Below are 24,412 nucleotides of genomic sequence, written 5' to 3' on the forward strand. Positions count from 1 at the left end.
TTTTGTCCTGGCAAGTCTTATGCAGTTCAAGTTGTGCAATCTCGTTCCGATTGTAGACTCATGCACTTTGACACCGGTAGTTGCAAGAGTTACTTGCAGTGATTAAACTTTGGGCTTCTTGGAGGCTTCTTTTTACATCAGATAATCTGCTCTTGAGCTGAATATGCTACGGCAGCTAGTCCTGGACAAACTGGCAGCTGTTTGAAATCGATGCTACCTGTTCGTGCTTTTCCTCACAGTGGAATGATTTATGTCAAATAAGTTTGAGATCTGTTTAAATCCCCTGTCAGACTCATAGCATGATGGCATCACATTCAAAAGCAAAGAAAACACCATCACTCCCTAGAGGCTCTAGCATGGCATGATGTTGGTATTACACGCAGCTTTGCAGATACACACTTCTTGTTGCTGTCTGCTGCCACTTGACAGCAGTGTCAAAAATATGTGGAACAACTGCAAATGCTGCTTTTGCTCATGTCCACTGTTTTTGTCTTTTCCCTGTTGCCCCTGTCACAGAAAAGACAGAAGTCATAGTGGAGTGTAGTGGAGTGAAACCAAGTGATACAGATAACGGATGGACTACAGAGAGCAGTTAGCAGACCTCTCTCATCAGCAGTCACGAGCAGTGCTTATAAACACATGCATCTCTCATCATACTGACAGGACACTTCCCATTTTAGGTCAGCATTTCAGTCAGTCAACTTTCAACATTAATATAGCATCATCACTGAGGAGTGACACGGTGGAGACTGGTTGTGGACACCATAATGGAACCATAAATTCACCTTAAGGTGGTTGTAATGGTTGGCAACTGATCTGGAACTCCTGTTTCTAATTTTAACTATTTAGTCTTTATCAAATTTTAACAGTTTTAATGATGTCTTTTGATCAATCATTGCCTGCAAATACTGTATTAACAAGCCTAACCTGTTACTTATACTTCCTTTAAAGGTTGTTCCATTTGTCTTGCCATTGATCATATTGATTCAGGTTGTACTTGTAATTTATTATTATTTTTTTTTAACAAGTGAAACAGTTTTCCCTCTCAAGCAGCACACTGTCTCATCATTACGCCATTAGTTCTGCAGATAGATAAGAAATAAATAGCTGAAGTTCCGCTGAGGAATGGCTAAAGTGAATACATCATGGTTTCTATATTTAAACTTTTAATCAGAAATGGAGCGTGCGACTTATCTGCAATAAAAAAAATATAAAAGGACACATCAGAGACTTCATAGTGTTACTTTCTGGAGATTTTTTAGGATGTGCAGGACTGACTAAGTAGAGATGCTTTGAAAGGAAAACCCAGAACAGTGATAAGTGGAAATGTTCCAGAAGCACATCATCAGGCTTCCTGTAAATTAAGAGATGTTTTAACATTTACTTTCTTGTTAAACAGCTTTCACATAGAGATGATTTGATTTACCTATTGCCAGACACTGTTCCATTTTATTTTATTATTTTTTAAATATTTAACTTGTTCATTGTCCCATCGTCCTTGCTATACAAAGCACTGATCTTACTGAAAAGACTTACTTTGTGACCGAGCAAAACTTGAGACCTTTCAGGGTTTTATTCCAAAACATTCGGATAAGACGAGGTTCTTAGAATCTTTAGTGTATCACAAGAAAAACAAACACTGTTAAAAGTGAGTCAGTTTGCATAGTATGAGTGATTTCTCAACAGCAGCAAAATAAATGATGCAGAGAACGCATTGAAAAAAAACCCTGAATGAGCAGAATCTCATGGTGACAAGTTGTACACAACGCTAGAGGCTTCATTTATATGTGTGCATTGGGTATATCTATGTTCATCGCTCTTTGGAATAAGGTATAAGATTGCAAGTTTTGAGGTACTTATCAGAGTCTTACTGCAAATGATCATAAAGCTTAACCCTTTAGTGGCCATGCATTTCTATGCAGGTTACAAACAGATCAAAGAGTATTCCCTGCCTTTCCTTTTTGTGTCCAGCTTTTTATATCCAACATCATTATGCTGGTTTTCAACTTGTTTTACTTTGCAGATGGCTCTTGTTATTCAGATTTAGTCTTTGGAAATTTCTCCAGCCCTAAGTGCTGTTTTCCTGTCGGTCTGTCAGTATGACGAATTTGTAGCAACTTTTCTGGTAACCAGCCACTGTCTCCGACAGTAAAACATTAGCCTGTCAGCAAGCTTGCCTAGCAATGATCAATACTCTACGTAACCACTGCTCAGTCTTTTATAACAAAGCCCTTGACCTTGTCACTTTCTAAGACTGTAGCTACCATAGTCTGATTCCCTAGCAGTCTTTCAGCATGCTTTCCATCAGGCAGTATTCTGCTTCTCTACAACTTGTGTGTAGTTTGGGAAGATTCAGATTTTGCCATTTCACCATGCAGACCCTGGGTTGTTAAACATGTAGGGCTGCTCATGTCAAGTCTGATGGGACCAAAACTGCATTTACTGAAGCCCCTTTAGCTGTGAAGTCCATCCAATCTTCTTCACCACATGCTTCTCTCTTATAGAAAGAATAGAATATAGAATATTCTTTATTGTCATTATACAATGTATAACGAGATTGCAGAGCTTCTCCTTTACAGTGCAAGGAAATCTTAAAGGTAGTGCAAAAACAGTCTATTTACATATATACAGTATAAATAACGGAGATAAATAACAGAGTGAATATAAATAGCAGTGAATGAGACAGTGGTGTATATTGCACAGATGCACTATGTTGTTGGCTTTGTGTGAGACATATGAGAGTTCAGGGTGGTGATGGCTCTCAGAAAGAAACTGTTTTTAAGTCTGTTTGTCCTCGCTTTAATACACCTGTAAGGCCTTCCAGAGGGCAACAGATCAAAAAGCTGAGAACCGGGATGTGAACTGTCCTTGATGATGTTCTGAGCTCTGCTGAGGCACCGGGTGGAGTAGATGTCCATGAGGGAGGGGAGAGGACAGCCAACGATCCTCTGAAGCCTCGCTCTGTCTGCCTCAGTGCAGCTTCCCGTACCAGGTGGAAACACAGTATGTCAGCAGGCTCTCTATGGATGAGCGGTAGAAGGCCAGCAGCAGCTTCCTGTCCAGGTTGTTTTTTCTGAGGACTCCCAGGAAGTGTAGCCGCTGTTGAGCCTTCTTTATGACAGCCGTGATGTTGTCTGTCCAGGAGAGGTCATCGGAGATCTGGACTCCCAGGAACCTGAATGTGTTGACTCTCTCCACACACTCACCATTGATGTAGAGTGGGGGGCTAACCCTAACCCCCAGTCCTCTTTCTTGTGAGGGAAGTTTTCCTTGTTGCACAATAATTTTGTAATGCCATCCAAGAGTTAGAAGCTGTTTGTAGGCCTTGTACTCAGTCTCCTAGGTCTTTTGGTTTGGCTGATAAACTGCTCGATAGCAGATTTGACTTCATCTCTCAACTTACTCAATTCATGTAATTGAGTGAAAGATGGCGACATCATTGCCACCAACTGCGTTTGCTTCTGGCACCTCTGTAGGGTTAGCATCACTTCTTTTAAATTGGTGCCTTCACGCCCTCACGTCCGGTAGTTTGATCTTCTGCGCATCCTTTCTGAGCAGACGCTGCTGCAGAGCACGCGCAGAGAGACAGAGAGAGGAGTAGCAGAAGTTAAGCTACAGAGAAGTAAAATAGTAGAAAAGTAGAAATAGACCAGCTAAATTAGCTGACGAATTGACTATGAAAGATGATGGAAATCTACCGGTTCGGTTTACATTTTGACGGCGCGTTGCTCCAGTGGTAAACGAGTCGGGTGGTGTTTACATCTATCGATGCTCCGGTGAGTTAAGTAGCTAACTAAGCTAATAGCATAGCAAGCCGCTAGCTGGTGCAGCGTAGCTGTTTCATGTCTGTGTTTATAGAGTTAAAAATTAGCTAAAACCAGTTGGAGTAATTCCAGAAGCACTGAATGCTTTACAATATTGTGTTTACATGTATGTATATATATATATATATATATATATATATATATATATATATATATATATGTATATGTATATGTATATGTATATATATATATATATATATATATATATAAATAAATATAAAAAATTCATGATAAGTGTATGTTAAAACAACTATTGTTGGTTTAATGTTGCTTTGAAAGTTAAAATAATTCAATCCATGAGAAATGGGTTATTTCATGTTAAATATGATATGAGGATTCTTCTGTGAATCTAACATTGCAGAATAATGTATTTTTGAGTGGAATGCTCTTAAAAGTGCACTGAAAGGCCTCAAACACCATAGGGTTAAAAACAGCGTAAGAACAGCTAAGAACATGGATTTTGGAATTTGATGAGATCTAATTCATTCATTTTGATGTAGAATAGAAGCACTTTGTGATGATTTATACTGATTGCTCTGTACTGTATGTGCAGACTGTTTTTTTTGACTGGATTAGATACTTGGATTAAGTTTCTACTGAACGCGATGGCGAGCCAGGCCCAGCGAGAACTTCTGGAGAGGAACGTTTGAGGCAGTGTGGCCAGCTGTTTCAACCGTCGTTGGAAGAATCAACTCTGTTGTTTCCAAGGATTTCCAGATAAGAAACAATCAGAATTACACACATTTATCCTACCCGGGTAGAGGTAAAGAGAGAAAACATTAATGGAAAAGTGAGACAAGGAAGGACACAAACCAAGGAAATCTCCAAGAGAGACATTCAGGACATTTTCTCTTTTATTTTACTGTTTATTTTCTTATGCAAAGAGACTCTATTTTTTGGGGGGGGGGGGGTTGTAAAACGTGATATGGTGCTGTTTGACACTTGTTGCTTGTGTGTTAAATTGCAATAAATCTGCCGGCTGTTATAAATTGCAAATATTTCACTTTCTTAACTCATCCAGAACCTAGTTATCTACCTAGCTTTGCTATTGGCCCACATCTAAGCAAGTGCTACATGTTCTATTGATACAAAACTACACACGTGGACAAAATTGTTGGTACCCTTCGGTTAATGAAAGAAACAATGAAAATCAGACATTGCTTTTGAACCATGGATTAACAAAATTATTTTGAAAAATAAACTCATGAAACAGGCCTAGACAAAAATGATGGGACCCTTAACTTAATATTTCGTTGCACAACCTTTTGAGGCAATCACTGCAATCAAACCATTTGTGTAACTGTCAGGGAGACTTCTGCACCTCTCAGCAGGTATTCTGGTCCACTCCTCATCAGCAGACTGCTCCAGTTGTCTCAGGTTTGAAGGTTCCTTCTCCAGACGCCATGTTTCAGTTCCTTCCACAGATGTTCAATAGGATTTAGATCAGGGCTCATAGAGGCCACTTCACAATAGTCCAATGTTTTCCTCTGAGCCATTCTTGGCTGTTTTTAGCTGTGTGTTTTGGCTCATTATCCTGTTGAAAGACCCATGACCTGCAACTGAGACCAAGCTTTCTGACACTGGGCAGCACATTTCTCTCTAGAATACCTTGATAGTCATGAGATTTCATTGTACCTGCACAGATTCCAGACACCCTGTACCAGATGCAGCAAAGCAGCCCCAGAACATAACAGAACCTCCTCCATGTTCCACAGTAGGGACAGTGTTCTTTTCTTGATATGCTTCATTTTTGCGTCTGTGAACATAGAGCTGATGTGCCAGAAAGTTCCAGTTTTGTCTTGTCTGTCCATAGGACATTCTCCCAGAAGCTTTGTGGCTTGTCAACATGCAGTTTGGCAAATTCCAGTCTGGCTGTTTTATGATTTGTTTTCAACAATGGTGTCCTCCTTGGTCGTCTCCCATGAAGTCCACTTTGGCTCAAACAACAACGGATGGTGCGATCTGACTCTGATGTACCTTGACCTTGGAGTTCACCTTTAATGTCTTTAGAGGTTGTTCTGGGCTCTTTTGCTACCATTCCTATTATCCTTCTCTTCCATTTGTCATCAGTTTTCCTCCTGCTGCCACGTCCAGGGAGGTTGGCTACAGTCCCATGGATCTTAAATTTCTGAATAATATGTGCAACTGTAGTCACAGGAACATCAAGCTGCTTGGAGATGGTCTTATAGCCTTTACCTTTAACATGCTTGTCTATAATTCTCTTTCTAATCTCCTGAGACAATTCTCTCCTTGTCTTCCTCTGGTCCATGTTTAGTGTGGTACACACCATGTCACCAAACAGCACAGTGACTACTGTAACCCTATAAATAGGCCGACTGACTGATTACAAGTTTGTAGACACCTGTGATGCTAATTAGAGGACACACCTTGATTGAACATGTCCCTATGGTCACATTATTTTCAGTCTTTTCTAGGGGTACCATCATTTTTGTCCAGGCCTGTTTCATGAGTTTATTTTTTTAAATAATTCTGTTGAACCACGGTTCAAAAGCAATGTCTGATTTTCATTGGTTAATTTTCATAGAATTTTTATTTATTATTACTTCTGTCAGATTCAGATTATTTCTGCGACCATTGTGGGTTTTTCTTTCATTAACTGAGGGGTACCAACTATTTTGTCCACGTGTGTAACAGACCGATAATAAAAATAACCAATGGTGTCACAAGATTTGCAACTCAGTATATCTCATTTGGCAATTTTGCTCAAACTATCAATACTGGATAAGCACAGTGAAGCCTTTGGCATTCCTGCATCTTTGTAGTTCTGCAGTTATGTAACTGACAGAGCAGAAGGGAAATTAGAGTGTGGAGCTGGCAGGGTGAGGGAAAGGTTGTGATAAATGTTACAAGACCATGAAGACAGGTTAAAGACAGTTTTATTTAAGTTGGAGAGTTTGAAGGCTGAGCCTGAGGCGAACAGCTGTTTTCAGGGCTGGCTGAACTGTAGCCTGTTCTCCCGTAGATTAGAAACAGGAAGCAGGGCCGAGTGCCGAGGCAGCGCTCTCCTAATTACAACCACACGACCTCTGACCACACTCATCTGTCAGAGGGAGACAGGACTGAGGGGCAGATGGAAAAAAAAGAGAAGCTGGGAGGAGGAAGAGGAAAGCAGGTAGCAGCATATGAGCAGCAGGATGGTTATGGAAATGCAAACAAAAAACTAAATTGGAAGGTAAACAAAAGATGCAAAGCAGCTCCCGGTGGGCTCCTGAAATCACAAAGTTACAACTCTTTAAAACTAAAACCCCAAGATATAAATCTCCTAAATCTGCTGTTTCTAGATCTCTAATCTAGCACTGCAGCATAAATAGAACAGACAGGAAGGCTTGCTGAGAAAGCCAACTATCCTTTCATTCACCCTCCAAAGAAAGCAACAATTTCTGAGCACTGGATCGTTATACTCTTTTCAGATACAGCACTGTGTGTGCATGTGTGTTACTTAATGGAGACACATTGAGGTCATTCTGAGTTTTCCGCTGGCACCAGTTTGGAGCCGTTTTTCATTTTATTTATTTATTTGCTTCACAATTGACAGTGAGGGATGCTTTCTTGGATAAAGGAAGTAGAAAAAAATAAAGGATTTGCCCCAAAAAGAAAGAGCCACAAGAAGTTTTATGTTGGTGGGTGTAGAGAAAAACGCATGAAAACAGAGCAAAATTCAAACAAGTTCAAGCAAGTCACAAAAAGTTGCACTGGTGTTCCACTTTTTACACAAGGTGGTTTGGTTTGGTTTTGTCATAAAGCAATTCAGCAAGTCATTTATTTTTTCATGAAGTCATACAAGGAAAATAAATTGCATGAAAAGCAGTCCAGAGGTCACATATTAGGCAGGATAAAAATACAAAGAAGCAGCTGGCGGCTCCGTGTTGCTGCACCGAGGACAGCGGTGCTTTAAGCTAAGTGCTCGCGTCAGCATATTCACAGTAACAATGAAAGGAATGCCAACATGCAGGGCTTAGTGGGCATCATGCTCACCATGGTTGTCACTTTATTTCAGCTCATTTGCATAATAACATTTGCTAATAAAACACACCAAATATATCTAATAAGCAGTGATGGAAGAAGTATTAGATTCTAAAACTGAAAGTATCAGGATAATGCACTTAGAGGATAAAAAGTAAAAAGATGTGATGCAGACAAATGACTCCTGTGACTGACATACTGTCATATATTATTAGACTGACATTGCTGTTGAATTAACATGTTTACGGCATTTTACTGTTGTGGTTTAATAGTTTTTATAAGACAGCAACTACTGAGTCATTTCACAATGGATGAATCTGTTTATCATAAATCAGTTAATTGGTGTGTGAAAATTCAGATAACATTGAGGAATGTCCTCACAGCCCAAAGTCACACATTCATAGTTTGTTGGTCCAAACTTGGCAATAAGTGGTAACTATTAAAATAATTTAAAGAGTAAAGGAAGCATTTTCTCCATTTTAAGGAGCTGCAATCATGAAATATGTATTTTTCTAATGATTTTCAAAATATTAATATTAATTTTCTGTCAGTCAACAAATTAATTGACTAATAGCTTCACCTATACTGCACTGTTTGGTAGCAATGTTCCAGTAAGTTCTTCTAATGTTTTGTTTGCTAAAATCTCACATTTGTAAAGTAATTTGGGACTAAAGATGCCAAACAGTGTACTAAAAAGTACGGTGGCCGAGAGGTGCAAACCAAATTCACATAATGCAAAACACTTTTACAAAGCTTGAGACAAATTTACATTTAGGAAAACATTTTTACATATCATAAAACAAAATTACAAGTTCTGTAACAAATTTACATTTTAGAAAAACAATTTCACAAGATGCAAAACACTTTTACAACCTCCAAGACAAATTTACAAGCGACAAAACACTTTTACAAATCCAAAAACAAATTTACAAATTAAATTTAACCGGAAAGGGAGTGTCCCAACTCCGGGGTTGAACCGGAAGTGACAACGAGGAGCGGCTAATGCAGCTTTTGGTTGTTGTTGATGGTGAACCAAGATGGACAGCGAGCTGGTGATGTTTTGCCCGTTTTGTGGGGAACATATCACCCGCTCGTTGTCCATCTTGGTTCACCATCAACAACAACCAAAAGTCGCATAATTTAAAAAAAAAAAAAAACTGTAAAAAGTTGTCTGAGAAGCACACATTTTGTCTGATTCGACATATGACAATGGTATATTGTACATAAATATAGAGCTGGGGTCACAGATAACCTCACATGGTCGCTTGAACATTGTGTGTGTGTGTGTGTGTGTGTGTGTGTGTGTGTGTGTGCATTTGCGTGTGTGCGTGTGTGTGTGCGTGTGTGTGCGCGCGTGTGTGTGTGTGTGTGTGAGACAGAGATCAGACCATCACATTGTTTGTTGATACTAAAACCAGTCTACATTCAGAGCCTTTAAAAATAATAGCATTTAAAATGGAAGCTTGGAAGCTGAAGCACCAACAACATTTAAATCACCTCATAACCTCTTGTGTAAAAGCAATAGATCTACTTTAAGACTGCAGCATTGCAGATTGTGGAATGAAAGTGTTACTTGAGTTTCAGACCTTTATGACTCGAGCTGTACATCATAGTTGATAATTATCATAAGACACCATAGAGCATTTTAACATTTTAAGGGCTTCCAGGAACTCTTAATGTGCATTATATTGCATGAATAGTGCACATTAAATAGCTCCAATAAAGTGCAGAGTTTGGATGTACACAAAGTTAAACCAAGTTTTTAATTTAAATTCTGAGTATTATATGACTGTAAAAGTTTTATGGCTTTGAAAGACATTTTCAACTGGAGCATAAAAACTGGAACTACCACAGACACTTTAGTCCAGAGAGGTTACTTCAGGTGAGATTTTCTTTTGTGAGAGACATGAATGCAATTTCTTGGAGTTGTGTGAAACACAGATTCTGCGATCAAACTGCAATTCTGTTGGTGTACGTATTTAACTTAAATGAATTTATTTATCTAGATTCAGCACTGACTAAAGCATTTCAGGATTTTACTGCTGTCTCATGGTCTCCTTTAAACATTTTCCTTTGAAGTGTCTTTTTGTGTTTCCATCACCCCTCGCTCCTCTCTATTTCCCTTGTAAAAGCCTTACTGCTAATAATGGGGTAATGGCTCTAAGGAGAGCGCTGCCAGAGAGCTGCTGGGTGATTCAGATCTGAGGCAGGGGAGGAGGTACATGGCAGTGCCAGACACAGCTCCTCGCTCCGCTGGCTTTATTTTATCTTGCTGCGAAGGTCATGAGTTGAGCAAAGACAAGCAGATTCAGGTCTGTGCAAATGAGGTAAAATCTTGTCTTCAGCCAGCAGAGCAGGCCAGTCAATGGAGGACAGAGGCAGGGAGAGTTTTTCAGAACATGATTTCAGCTTTTAATGACAAAATCTGAAGTCTACTCACATTCTGTTCAGCTGCTGCAGAGTTGGTTTTGTTTGGTCCATGTGTGTAGGAGCAGCAGGGATACTATGAGCAGCACAATGATGGTATTTCTCAGAGTGGGTTCAGTCAATCAGTCACTGTCTGCTTGTTTTCTCCTTTGTGTTGCTGGCAATGGATTTCTGTAAATAATTGCTGTAACAGGTTATAATTTATATCTGTAGGAAATCACCAGGAAGACTGAAGTTCTTGAGCTGAAAGGTGACCTGAAATGCTAACGCTGCACCAAGCTATTTGTATAAAGGAAGGGATTCAACAGCATTTAAAGGATTTCAAATACAGAATTGAAATGCCTATGAAATCTAAATCTTTCCTTTGCAAATCTTAAGAGATTCAGTTCACCCAATGCAACAAAATCTCAAAGGTTTCATCTGTGTGTGGCTGAAACGGCAAAAATGTTACAGTCTTTAGCGGTAGTCTGATCAATGTCCACAACCTGCAGCTACAACCTGAAAATGAGATGGACAGCATGATATATAAAATGTAAACGCAAGTAACACATTAAAGGCACAGCTGCAATGCACCAAAAATCCCTGAATGTTTCACGCATTTGGTTTTGTTAATAATAAAAAAGAACAAACAATATTCATAATTGCAAGCATCCGATTTTACTACTACTACAACTCTTTTAATGGCAGTATACTGGTTTACAGTGCTGCACCTCCAGTATTTTTGTAATATTCCATCCCAATAAAAACAAGGTCAAGGTTTTCTGGAGGACGTACGTTTCTCCTCAGGCAGATATACAGCCAGAAAATAAATGCTTCTTCACTCTGACTTATCTCTCAATCAAAGGCTAATTTAGTCGTTTGGTTTTCAGAGCCAGAGAAGGCAGCTGACAGGGCGATCCTCGAGGAGACGGATAAAGTTTCTTCACTGATCCAGGCCCTGATCTGCCCTAATGCTCACTCTGGGCAAAAGAACAAAATGCCGGTTTCTAAACACCCGCCCCAGGTCAGAGCTCTTATCTGCTCCCTGCACTGTGTGGTGCTGAGCTGGGAAAAAGAAAACTGATTTCTGGTCAATTCACGGACTCCTTTGGTGTCAGTGTCGGCTTTGAGGAGTCTATGTAGTGCTGCCAAAGAGCTACAGAATGTGTGGGTTATGTGAGGATATTCATGCTTGAATAAATTAAGAGTCTCATTTGCCAAACACTGACTGTTCTGTACAAGATGATCTCACCTGGTGTCCTTATTTCATCTGCTTTTATTTTAAGTCAGGAAGTTCTTCTTTGTCCCAACAGTTTGTTCTTCTTGGGGCATCCTGAGGTATTCTGAGGTCAGATGGGATGCAGTATGTAATCCACTCAGCATGTTTTGGGTTTTTTCCTAAGTTCACAGCGATGATCAAATGCCTGAACTACTTCAGCTGACTCTACGTAAAAGAACAGTGAAGGAGCTGTGCAGCTTCCCCCAAGCTTCTGTCATTTAAGGTTGAATTAGGATTCTGCAAATAAATGCAAACATGATGCAGAATAATTCTACTACAACTCATAAACTTTCTGCACACCCAGTAAGTCATTATTCATTCTAGTGTCTAGAATATACTCTAAATTGTACACAAGTCAAATTAAATCCAAAATTCCTAAATGCTCAGTTTTGCGGTGTGTGTATCTGTATATACACACTTCTACATACTCAACACTAAAGGTCAAGAGCTTCATATAAAGCCTCAGTAAGTAGCTTTTCTCCTCCAGGCAGCCCAGTGAGCTTCAGGTGGCTACATATCCTATCTGTCATGGCCAAGCAATTTACGACCGTGACAGACATCTAACAAACTGTGACCCTGTGCCGTAGCTTTAGGGTTGAAAGGTGGTGATCGATATGAAGTCATACAGCTGAAAACTATTCTCTTTTTTAAGGAGAGCTGAGGAAAGTAATTTGCTATTAGAAGGCCAAGATTTCTTGCTCATGTGTGGCTTCAGCATAGACAAGTAGATCATAACAAAAACACTCACTTGACATAAAGTGGACGTTTTTTTCCACTGTCTTTCACAATCAAACAGCTGCAGGTAGCTGGTTCCTGACATGCAACAGGTTCTGAAGAAGCAGCAGGCGAATCTGATGCAAAAGCAAAGCAACGCTGAGTTGCGTGACCAAACTCAACAACTTGTATGTACAAGCAAACAGATATGGTTCCCATTTCCTCCACATCTATCCTTAATGTTTGAACTACTCTCTCTCTCAGGTTCAGACTTCATGATGTTTGTGTCTGATAAAACGCAAAGATTATAGTGATGAGTTCTTGCTGCGACTTGTCTGAATTACATGAGAGACTCTGCGTTGGCCACCAACCAGACAGAGCCCGACAACTTTTCATGACCTGTGTGATATCATCAGGAACCAGGTGCTATAGACCCACCTACTGGAAACAAGAATGTGAACAAAAAAATGACACAAATGATTTTTGCTTTGTTGTGTTCTGTAAAGATTAAAAGGGTAAGGGGAAAAAACGACTGTGGATGTGTCCATGGATACAGCAAGAATGGATCTTTCACTTCATCATGTTGTGTGCGAAAAGAGCACTTCAGGGTCTCATTGGTCAACATCACAGATATGTTATGGAAGTTGTTGCACAACAGGAGACCAGGTGAGAAGGAAATTGACATGACTTGTTGTTGGGTTTTGCTGCCAGCTATAATATGTTAGGATACAGGGACTACTTGTCTTGCCTTTTGCTCATTTCAGCTCCACCAACTCGTAACTGCTTGGAACATTTGTGCATTCAGTTTGTTGTGTATCCCAGGCAGTGTGTCACCGGAGTTAATAGGAGGCATTTCAACCTGTGTCACACTTCTGCAGTTTGGTCAGGACAATCCCTGGAACCAAATTAAATACTACAATAGTCACAATGACAAAACCAGCATGCTGAACTTTAGAAGCTAAAAGAGTCACCGTGTGGCTTTAGTAAACTGGCAATACTACTAATTACCACAAAAACACAAAGTACATTTAAAACTGATGCCATTTATTTAGCAGGTATTTGGTCACAAAAGAGAGTATTGGACAAAGTGAAATTTTGACCAAAGGATTGTGCTAGAATAAATGTAAGGGGTTGGAAGCATTCACAGTTCATGTACAGGTGAACATGAATATATGTATATAAATAAATAAAATGGCAATATATCCCATAGTTGAAAAAACATTTATTTTTTTTTTTTAAAATGAAATTAAAAAGTCCACATGCTGGGGTTGCTTAAAGAAGGTTCAGGGGATCATTAAGTCAGTAGGACAGATTGTTTGGGAACCAAAATCAGTGCCATTCCGTCAACTAGGTCTTGTGATTTTAGAGTAAGAGTTGATTAAATTCTAAGTTGTCAACACTAGAGGGAAATTCATGAGGATCAAATAATTGTCGAGATATTTCACCTTGAGCCATAAATGTTCACCTCACGTTGGCTCCAAAGGAAAAATTCAGGATGGAGGAAGTCAGTAGGACACATTTTCCGAGGGTCATGAAAGTTCCTATGAACCAAACAAATACAACCAAAAGTCCATTAACATCGAAGTACTTAAAATGAGAGACAAAAATTGTATGTACATTAACAGAAAACTGCTACCTCCTTAAATAAATTATGAATATGTTGCAGTTGCCCTGATGGACGTTTTTTTTACATTAATTTATTTCATACTTAGGAGTATCTACATCAAAGTCTTGTCTTGCTGAAGTGGGAGTTCTCCAACTGTTACACATGGTTTGGGTTGTGGTTGGTTAGGGATACATTTAACGGTCGTGAAATCCCCACTCATGTTCTGCAGAGGTTCCTTACTCTCTAAATGTCCTGCTGAGGCTTTTACAAAGCTGAACTACCCACAACAATGGCAGTGTCCGCAGTAAACAAAGATACACTTACACACACATACCAGCCCACAGGTATTCCTTTAGTCATGCACACACTTACGCACACATGCACACACAGAATGACAAACTGTCTGGCCCCATTTTTTTAGGCTCCAAATTACAGACTTGCTTGCCCTGGTTAGCCTGACCCCACCCCGTGCTTTTCTGAGAAGCTGCACACACACACACACACACACACACACACACACACACACACACACAGCACCATGCAATACAGGAGCAACACCGATCCTTTCCGCCCAAGGCCTTCTGTAATCTTTGCCATCCAGCTCTGCAGCAGCTATCCAGAGTTTTCCATCTGCAGGTGGTTTATATGAGTTATTCTCATTAACGCTGACACACAGGGCCTCAGGCTCAACCCTGCCACATTTCTCTATAATTATTGTGGTATTTCTGCTGATTTTTGTACTCTGTAGAGACTTTTGGAAAAAAAAAATACTGTAGGAGAGATGGGCTCACCAACTAATGTGCCGCCCGATTGATGTGCAGTATGGGTTATGTATTCATTTTAACCCTTTTTTTAACCAGCTGAAAAAAAAATGAAGATCATTAGTGTTGCACTGAAGCATCAGTATGACTCTTACCTCCAAGGTTACAAAAACGAAGACTGAGTGATGTCAGGCACAAAGTAACAAATTACTTGGGAGTAGGTCAGGCTGTTTATTTACACTGTGCTTGCTAACAAGCAGTCTACTTATTATTGTTGCTGACAGTCCCACAAAAACAATGGAGAAGTGAAAGGGATGGTGTTTGGTCCATGTATATTTTGGCAATTGGATTTTCCGTTCTGAAACGGGTATTAAAAAACAAAAAAACGAGTTATTTGATTTTCGTTTTAAAATACAAAAATTAGAATTGAAATACAAGACATTTTTCCTTTTCATGATCAAAAAGGGATATACGAAATTTTAAAAATGCTTATATTTTCATTTTATATTTAGAATAACAAAAAAGTAAAATCACTAAGAGACAGAAACGAAAAAAGGTCTGTTTTTTCATTTTCTGAGACCGGAGTGGTCATCAGCAAGTGTGGAGCCAAACAGAGTACGGTGCATAGACTGAATTTTTTTCGTTAGTTTTCATGGTCAAAATGAGAGATCAGGTGGCCGATCATAAAATAAATCAATATTGATTTTTTTTATAGAGCGTTAAAGTTTTGCGAAGCCAGGGGGCGGGGCTACTTGTTTGACAGTCTGGTCTGGAATGATTGACAGGTCCTATGGAGGAGGCAGCAGAGACTCTGCTCTCCTCGTTTGGATTAATTCCGATATAATAACTGTTGGTTTATTGATCGGTGCAGCAGCAGAACCTTTTCCACAGACAGTTTTCCTGCCCGTTGGCTTGTTTTAACCAGTTTTCTGTCTTCAGCTGATTCTACCAGCAGACACTGAAAGGACTCTGATAGTTCGGTAAGTTAATGTTTATTTTCATTTCGGTGCCGCTTTTAATGCACTTTATATGCAGCTTTAGTGTCAGATATAATGTGTGCCATGCAGTCCAGATGTCGGTGGAGTTTATTTCTGTGTGTTGACCAGAGAAGAGAGTTAGCATCCAGTAAATATTAGTTTTAATGTTAGCGATGCTAACCGAGCTAGCTGCTCAGTCGTAGCCTGATTAACGCTAACGTAGCATTAAGCTAACGTAGCATTAAGCTAACGATGTTTGTGTTGAGTTTCATGTAAACAGCTGAAGTGTGTCGTGTTAGTGTAATCTGGAACATTTAGTTAACAAAACTGTTCATGGAGACGCTGGTTCACATTAATGTAATGTTTAGAAAACCTAAATGTGATTAAAACAGTGAGGTTAAGGTTCAATTTTGTCAGTAGTCCTGAATATCTGCTGAGCAATTAAATGTTCATCAGTGATTTATCTTCAGTGTGAAACTTTTACTTTGCACCTATATTTTTTTTTTGTAGGTCATTTTAAGGTGAGACATTGAAGGATGGTCTTCTTAGGTAAATGAATTTAAGGTTTAATTGACTGAAATCTTTGTCAATGTTGTGTTTCTTTCAATTTGAAATATCTGGATTTAATTAATACAGCTCAGTCAGTTACATTTTATAATATTAAGAATTCTTATTCAGTTTAACACTAGATGACATATCAGTTCACTGAGTATTTCAGAGCCAGTTTTTTCTTTTCAATTATCTGTATTTAAAGTGATATTATTAAAATATAATTGCAATGAAACAGCAGCAACATAAGAAACGACCAAATATAAAAAGGAAGTGCAGCTATTTTAATATTAAAAAATGATCTATCATTTAGAACATGGTTAAAGTGCAGCTAAAGTTAAGTTAGCGAAACTACAGCTGAGCAACTTTTCCTTTTACTTCCAGAAAAATAAAAGCCTCATATTTGCTATTTATTAAAAAATCACTAAAAGCAACACTTCCACCAAGTTTGTTTTAGTTTGTTGGTATTTATCGGTGGAGCATCGGCACATTTTCCACAGACAGTTTTACTGTCCTTCGTCTTGTTTTAATCAGTTTTCAGTTCAGTAATTCAGTCCTTCAGCTGATTGGACCAACAGACACTGAAGGACTCCGACAGCTGGTCGGTAGTAAATGATAATTTACTGATCGGTGCCGGTTTTAATGAACTTTATGTTCAACTTCAGAGTCAGATAAAATGTGAGCAGTGAACCCCAGGAGTTGGTGGAGTTTATTTGTGTGTGTTGACCAGAGAAGAGAGTTAGCATCCAGTGAATATTAGCTTTAATGTGAATTAGCAATGCTTACCGAGCTAGCTGACCAATCCTGATTAGCAGCTAAATGTAGCATCAAGCTAACGATGTTTGTGTTGTTTCCTGTCAGCAGCTGAAGTGTGTTGTGTTCCTGTAATGTGGTTCATTAAGTTCATAAAACTGTGGATGGTTGACGTTAATGTAACGTTCAGGAAACTTAAATGTGATTAAAACAGTAACGTTAATGTTCTAGTTGTCAGTAATCAGCTTTAATTTGACACTAAAACAGACTGTGATAGTTTTAATGACATCAGTTTCATGAATTTGTTGAAAATTGTCTCATTTGTTGTTGTGATGTGGCTGCTGATTCATTAAAACCAGATGATCCATGTTGAAGACACGTTTAGTTCTAGTATCAGAAGTACAAGAAGGAAAATGGAAGTTTAGTTCTGCTACATCAAAGATTTCAGGAATAAAATAACTAAATGAGTCTTTATGCCTCAAACTTTATTTTACAATAATGAAATAATCACAGATATGAATAGCAGAGAAAACCTGAGAGAATAATTTCCTGAAAAGTCTGTGAAGGAAAAGTGGCTTTTTATCCTGAAAGATCAGAATCAGGTCCAACATCTGCATCTGACAGCATCAAGTCAACCAGAAAGGAAAGCAAAAAGAAAATGACTTCTTTCTGATCACATCTATTCCGCTGCTCACAGGCTGCTGCTGCTCATATTCTTCACATTTATAGTCCACTATTAAAAGTTCAGCAGACAGGTGCTCTGCTTTGGAGTGTGACGATGTCGTCGGTGATGTGGAGAGTGAAGTTTCCGTTTCACCCCCAGCGTGCTTTAGGATCAGACTTGATGTTTGAAATACTGACCGACAGCTCAGATTTAACTGTCTGTAGCTCCGTTTTGATGGATGTTAAACTTTCACTCAAAGCCGCCAGGAGCTGGGTCTTTAAAATAACTGCCTTCTCGTTACAGAGTGAAAGTAGCAGTTCCTCCTGAAGGTCAGAGATTGCAGCATCTGAGGGCCTCTTCAAAAGAAGACGTAGTTGATGAAGGCTTTCTGGAGCAGGACCAGAAAGACCACGACCAAGCAGCCTTGAGATCTTAGGCAGCATCTCCCTCAGGTGGGTGTCAAAGGTGTTCACGGTCAGGTCTGTGGTAATCCTGTCAAAAAACAAAACAGAAAAAAAATCTAGGTTATAAATCAATATGTAACCAAAGCACTCTGTGTATAACGCCATAGTATAGGAAATAGTTCAGAAAATGTCAAAGTGTAGTATACTTTTCAAGAATAACGTAGTATGGCCTGTAGTATAGCATGTCAGCAAAAAAACAAAAACATAGATTATTATGTGGTTCAAAGAGTGCAAAATGATAGGATGTTGCCTAAAATTGTCACGTATGATGTGTTTCAAAAAATGTCATAGTGCAATATATTGTCAAAATAGTATGTTATTCAAGAAAACAGAGTATAATATGTCGTCTAAAAAATGTCATAGAATAATATTTCATTGCACAAGTAAAAGTATAGTAATTTTTAAAAACTGTTCAGATTCTTATAAAATGTTGCTAAGAAACAACAAAAAAAAATAAAACAAAAAAACGTCAGTAATATGTCAATTTAAAAAGCCTATATTATAGAGTGTCGCCCAACAAACGTCATAGTATAGCATGTCGTCCAAAAAATATCATAGAATAGCCTTTGGTCCAAAAAACGTCATAGTATAGCATGTCGCTCAAAAAACATCATAGTATAGCATGTCGCTCAAAAAAAATCATAGTATAGCATGTCGCTCTTAAAACGTCATAGTATAGCATGTCGCTCTTAAAACGTCATAGTATAGCATGTCGCTCAAAAAACGTCATATTATAGCATGTCGCTCTTAAAACGTCATAGTATAGCATGTCGCTCTTAAAACGTCATAGTATAGCATGTCGTTCTTAAAAACATCATATAGCATGTCGCTCTTAAAACATCATAGTATAGCATGTCGCTCTTAAAACGTCATAGTATAGCATGTCGCTCTAAAAAACATCGAATAGCATGTCGCCCAATAAACGTCATAGTATAGCATGTCGCTCAAAAAACGTCATAGTATAGCATGTCGCTCTTAAAACATCATAGTATAACATGTCGCTCAAAAAACGTCATAGTATAGCATGTTGCTCTTAAAACGTCATAGTATAGCATGTCGCTCTTAAAATGTCATAGTATAGCATGTCGCTCTAAAAAACATCGTATAGCATGTCGCTCTTAAAATGTCATAGTATAGCAAGTCGCTCAAAAAACATATTATAGCATGTCGCTCTAAAAACGTCATATTATAGCATGTCGCTCAAAAAACGTCATAGTATAGCATGTCGCTCTTAAAACGTCATAGTATAGCATGTCGCTCTTAAAACGTCATAGTATAGCATGTCGCTCAAAAAACGTCATAGTATAGCATGTCGCTCAAAAAACGTCATAGTATAGCATGTCGCTCTAAAAAACATCGTATAGCATGTCGCCCAATAAACGTCATAGTATAGCATGTCGCTCTTAAAACATCATAATATAGCATGTCGCTCTTAAAACGTCATAGTATAGCATGTCGCTCAAAAAACGTCATAGTATAGCATGTCGCTCTAAAAAACGTCATAATATAGCCTTTGCTCTAAAAATGTCATAGTATAGCATGTCGTCCACAAAACGTCAGAGTATAGCCTTTGGTCTAAAAATGTCATAGTATAGCATGTCGCTCTAAAACCATCATAGTTTAGCCTTTAGTCCACAAAACGCTGTTATGTCCTGACTGTCTGAAGTAGGTGAGGAGCAGCAGAAAAACAGTCCAAACGCTGGTTTCCAGAGGGTTAGATGAGTATTTATTTGAAAGAGTATGTTTACAACAACACAATATCTGAGGGGGTTAAAAGCAAATGAGTGTTAGTAAAATAAAAATAAATGAACCGAACTGAAAGTGAACTTCATGTTGACATTGGTGGACATTCCAACCAGGAACCAAGTAAAAGATAATCAATACGAAAAACAACTCTTCCTGTTCACCTCTTAAAACCCAAAAACACACCGCAGTAGCACCCTAAACTAAAACTACCAATGGGTTCCCTGTTTTCCTTTCTGAACAATTCAAAGGTCCCTCTCTATCTCCCCACACATCCACCAACCACTGGAACACATCTCCAAAGTTCTGCTGGACCAGCTCAGCTTCCCCTCAGAAGAAGTGCCGCCACCTGCCAGATGAAGGAGCCTTTTGAGAGGCAACTGGCATCGTGATTGGACTGTACTTTGGTCTGTTCCAATCCAGCTTCAGCTCCAGAGACGGCAGGCGGGACGAGACAACGGAGGCCGGGTGGACGAAGGCATGCAGCTGAGTCGGAAAAAAAATGTAATTTTTCAACATGTTGTAAAAACGTGCCATATGATGAAATAATGTAAAGGAGGCCGTGAAAAACACTCCAGAAAGGTTTTCTTTGAAAAAAAATTCATGAATTTTGGCGCAAAAAAACGCCATAGAATACTGTCGAAAAATGTAATTTTTCAACATGTCGTAAAAACGTGCCATATGATGAAATAATGTAAAGGAGGCCGTGAAAAACACTCCAGAAAGGTTTTCTTTGAAAAAAAATCATGAATTTTGGCGCAAAAAAACGCCATAGTATACTATGGAGAAAAAAAAATGCGATTTTTCAATATGTTGTAAAAACGTGTCATATGATGAAATAATGTAAAGGAGGCCGTGAAAAACACTCCAGAAAGGTTTTCTTTGAAAAAAAAAAATCATCATGAATTTTGGCGCAAAAAAACGCCATAGTATACTATGGAGAAAAAAAAATGCGATTTTTCAACATGTTGTAAAAACGTGTCATATGATGAAATAATGTAAAGGAGGCCGTGAAAAACACTATGGAAAGGTTTTCTTTAACATCTGTAAACAAAACAAAAACGTATCAACAAAGTTTTCTGTTCAGAGTTTGTGTTCTTCTAAGTTTAACTCCAAGACTTTAAATACTTTCATTTACTGCAAATGAATATCTACTCCAAATGTCTCACTAATAATCATTATCAGCCTTAAAAACCCACAAAACACCCCTCTATACTCAGCCACACTTAGTACAGTCCGGTTCCCCCTTCTATAAATCTGCTTGGAATCTTCCACTTCCTGTTTGTCAAAGTGGCCTTCTACCTGGACAGGTTCTGTTGGAGCTCATGCAACAAACATTTTAGGTAACTGCACTTTAATATGGATGGATGATACTGATTTAGAGTCTGTTTTAATGAGACTGAGTTAAGATGTGTAGCTCTGTCATTAAATAGGAAATTATTTCTCAGAATTCACAGAGGAAAGTCTGAAATGTTTGCTAGGTTAGCGTCCCACATGTTCTTTGGCTCAGCTAAAGCTAACTCTCTCCAGCTTCTGGATCTCTTGAGTTGCTTGTTGTTAAAATATCTTGCTAGAGGTGCTGAAGCTCAGAAAGTCTGAGATGTTTGTTCAGAATAAGCTCATTCTCAAGTCTTATCTGAACTGTCCTCTTTTGTTTGAACTTTCCCTAAACTTAGCAGTTAATGACAGAGCAGCACATCCATCTCATTTATGTAGAGATTAAACTTCAGTGTCATTCATTGATGTTAAAGTGCAGTTTTTCAAATGTTTGTTGCACATGCTCCCGACCAAAGCAGTCCAGGTGGAAGACGATGTGAAGAGAAAGCTCCAGAGGATGAATATCACACATTTACGTTGGAAATAAATGTCCTTTAATTAGACATTGTCATGCAAAAGTTGGATTTCCCTTTAATGATGTTCAAATCTTTGTTGAGTGTTTTGTTGATGTTGGTTTCTAAATGTTTTCTGACACTCGGCCCCAAAGATTTAAACCTTTTCCAGCTCACAAGCTGCAACAATTCACACATTATCAACTATCTTTCTGACTAAACTAAGATAAAAAGTGAAAAACCGCCTGATTCCTGCATCATGAATGAAAATCTTTTTGGTTTTTATGACAGTAAGCTGAGTATATTTGGGTTTGACATTTTATAAACCAAAACAAGAAATGAATTACTGGAGAAAACAATCAACAGATTAATGGACAAAGAAAATGTGTTTTCCAACATATATGGCTGAATTACTCCAACATTACAAGATACATACAATTAAAATTTTATTTTATTTATATAACGCCAATTACAGGTCAAATTGTCTCAAGACGCTTTATTTTTATATTTTTTTGTCATATTTAAAATATGACAAAGTAAGAAATTTAAACCTCTTGACTAATCCAATTTATTATTTGGTTTTTAAGAGACTAATGGACAATTAAAATAGCTTTCTCCACTAAAACTAATAAACATGAGGTCAAATAGAAGGAAGAGTTTTAAATACTGCAGTCCCACGACAACAAGAAAAAAGTTTGTCAACAAAAAGTAAATCTGCTGGTGGATTCCATTAAAGTCCTAATAAATGATAATAAAGTGTGATACTAAAGATTTGGGGTGCTAAAAATCTCCAAGTAAAGATATGAAGTTGAACATCTGGATGGAGGTTGATAAAAGTTGACCTCCCTTCATTTCTCTGGAACCGACTCCATGGATTTTATGGATGGTGGTTAAAGACCTGCTCTTCTAGTGGTCTTCCTTCTAGTCGCTGTAAAAAGTCAGTCCATCCTGGCCGACTTCAACACCTCTTCATGACAACTTGTTCTGCCTCGGACCTGGTGGAAACTCCAGAAACTGGGGAAAACCCGTGGAGACTCGAAGAACTCGTGGAAACTCGAGGAACTCGTCGGGCGGAGGAAGGTGTGGTGGGTGGTGGGGGGAGGCGGGGGAGTAGAGAGCGGAGGCCGCCACCCACCTCCCCGCCTACTCTCCGCCCTGACTCCACCCAGACCCCGCCTTGGCTCCACCCATGTGGTGACTTCAGAAACTACGATGCCAAAGGGACGACGAAATTATGTTTTTTTATCTGATCTGTAGCTCAGTGAGTTAAGGATTTGCCTGTGGAGCTGCAGGTCGCTGGTTCAAGACCAGACCCTTCTTAAATTTTCTCAAAATCCTGACAAAGACAAAGAAAGAAAAGTGCCGGTGGCGGGTCTTGAACCTGCGACCTTCCAGTCCGTAGTCACTCTTCTTTTCCCCTGAGCTACTCGCTCAGATACTAATTCTTCTTTTTTTTGCGCATTTATCATCTATTTTTTGTCGTTTCGAGTTTTTTTTTTAACTCGAGTCTCGACTCGACCGTTTTTCTCAGGAGGTTGGACTTCAGCCTTTGTGCTGGAGGGTGGAACCCTCAGTTCCAAGACTTTCCAAGCCTCCAGACCTCCCGAGTCCTCAGGACCTGAGCTTTCACACAGTCTGAGGGCTGAAATTTTCTAAGTCCCACAGTAGTTCTCTGTTAGATTGAACTTTCAGACAGTCCAAGGACTGATATCTTCTAAGTTCCTGAGTAGTTCTCTGTTAGTTTGAACCTTCAGACAGTCTGAGGGCTGAAGTTTGAAAAGTTTCTCAGTACTTCTCTGTTAGTTTGAACCTTCAGACAGTCTGAGGGCTGAAGTTTGAAAAGTTTCTCAGTACTTCTCTGTTAGTTTGAACTTTCTGGTTAACAGAATCCTTAAAACTTGTGACCATGAGTCTTGATTTCACATTTAGACCATCCATCTGAGTTCTTCTCAGACCTTCACCTGTGGGTTTTTTAGAAATCCTCAACAAACTTTGATTCTCTTCACTGAACAGTAAAGTTTGTGGAGATCAGAAGGTAACATTAGTTTGATCAATGCCTTCAACTACAAGTAGACTTTATCTGGAAAGCAGTTTTCTGAAATGAGTTCTTAGTAAATCTGTCCACAATCAAACCAAGAACATAGAAAGAGGAAATCTTTGAAGAAACAACTTGATGTTTTCATTTCAGACTAGAAAACACTTTAAGACGTTTATCTGTTTTTGCTCTTTTTGATTTTTTTTTATCTCTTCTGTTTAATTTGATCTTCTGAAGTTTAACTGGTGTCTTTTCAAATGTTTTGTATTTCGTTTGATTCTTCTTAAATGTTTAGTTCTGTTCTTTTCTCACCTTTTATTCTTTTCTAATGTCTGATTTGATTTAGAAATGTTTTTGTCTTTTTAATGTTTGTTGTTTTTTCAAATGTTTTATCCGCTTGTTTGAAAATTTCCTTTTCTTTCCCAATGTTTAATTTCTAGATTAAATCTTTAATGTTTTTCTTTTTAAATGTTTTACCACTTTTTAATGTTTAATTTTCTTTTTAAATGCTTCATCGTATTTTCTGTTTAATTCCTATTTGAAGTTTTATTGTCTTTAAGATTTAATTTTCTAATTAAACATTGAATATTTTAATTAAATGTTTTGTCTTTTTAAAGGTTTAATAATCTAGTTAAATGTTTAGTATTTTTTTAAATGTTTAATCTTATTGTTTAAAAAGTATTTTTTAAATCTTTAATTATGTAAAATATTTTCTCTGTCATTTTTAATAATTTTATTTTAAAAATTTTGTTTAATTTCATACTTACATGTTTTGTATCATGTTTCACTATCTCAGTATCTCTCAAACGTCTCGCTTTTTGTTA

The 24,412-nt window shown here is 38.3% G+C and overlaps 1 long non-coding RNA gene across 1 annotated transcript; it reads left to right on the forward strand.

Annotated features, from left to right (window-relative positions):
* Positions 1-8,939: 8,939 nt before the first annotated feature.
* On the forward strand, positions 8,940-21,090 carry LOC129348702 (uncharacterized). Its single transcript, XR_008601349.1, has 3 exons — positions 8,940-15,554; positions 17,821-17,969; positions 19,976-21,090. It is a non-coding gene; the product is annotated as an uncharacterized LOC129348702 (long non-coding RNA).
* Positions 21,091-24,412: the final 3,322 nt, after the last annotated feature.

The sequence above is a fragment of the Amphiprion ocellaris genome, chromosome 4 (assembly GCF_022539595.1).
Source record: "Amphiprion ocellaris isolate individual 3 ecotype Okinawa chromosome 4, ASM2253959v1, whole genome shotgun sequence".
Lineage (NCBI taxonomy): Eukaryota > Metazoa > Chordata > Actinopteri > Pomacentridae > Amphiprion > Amphiprion ocellaris.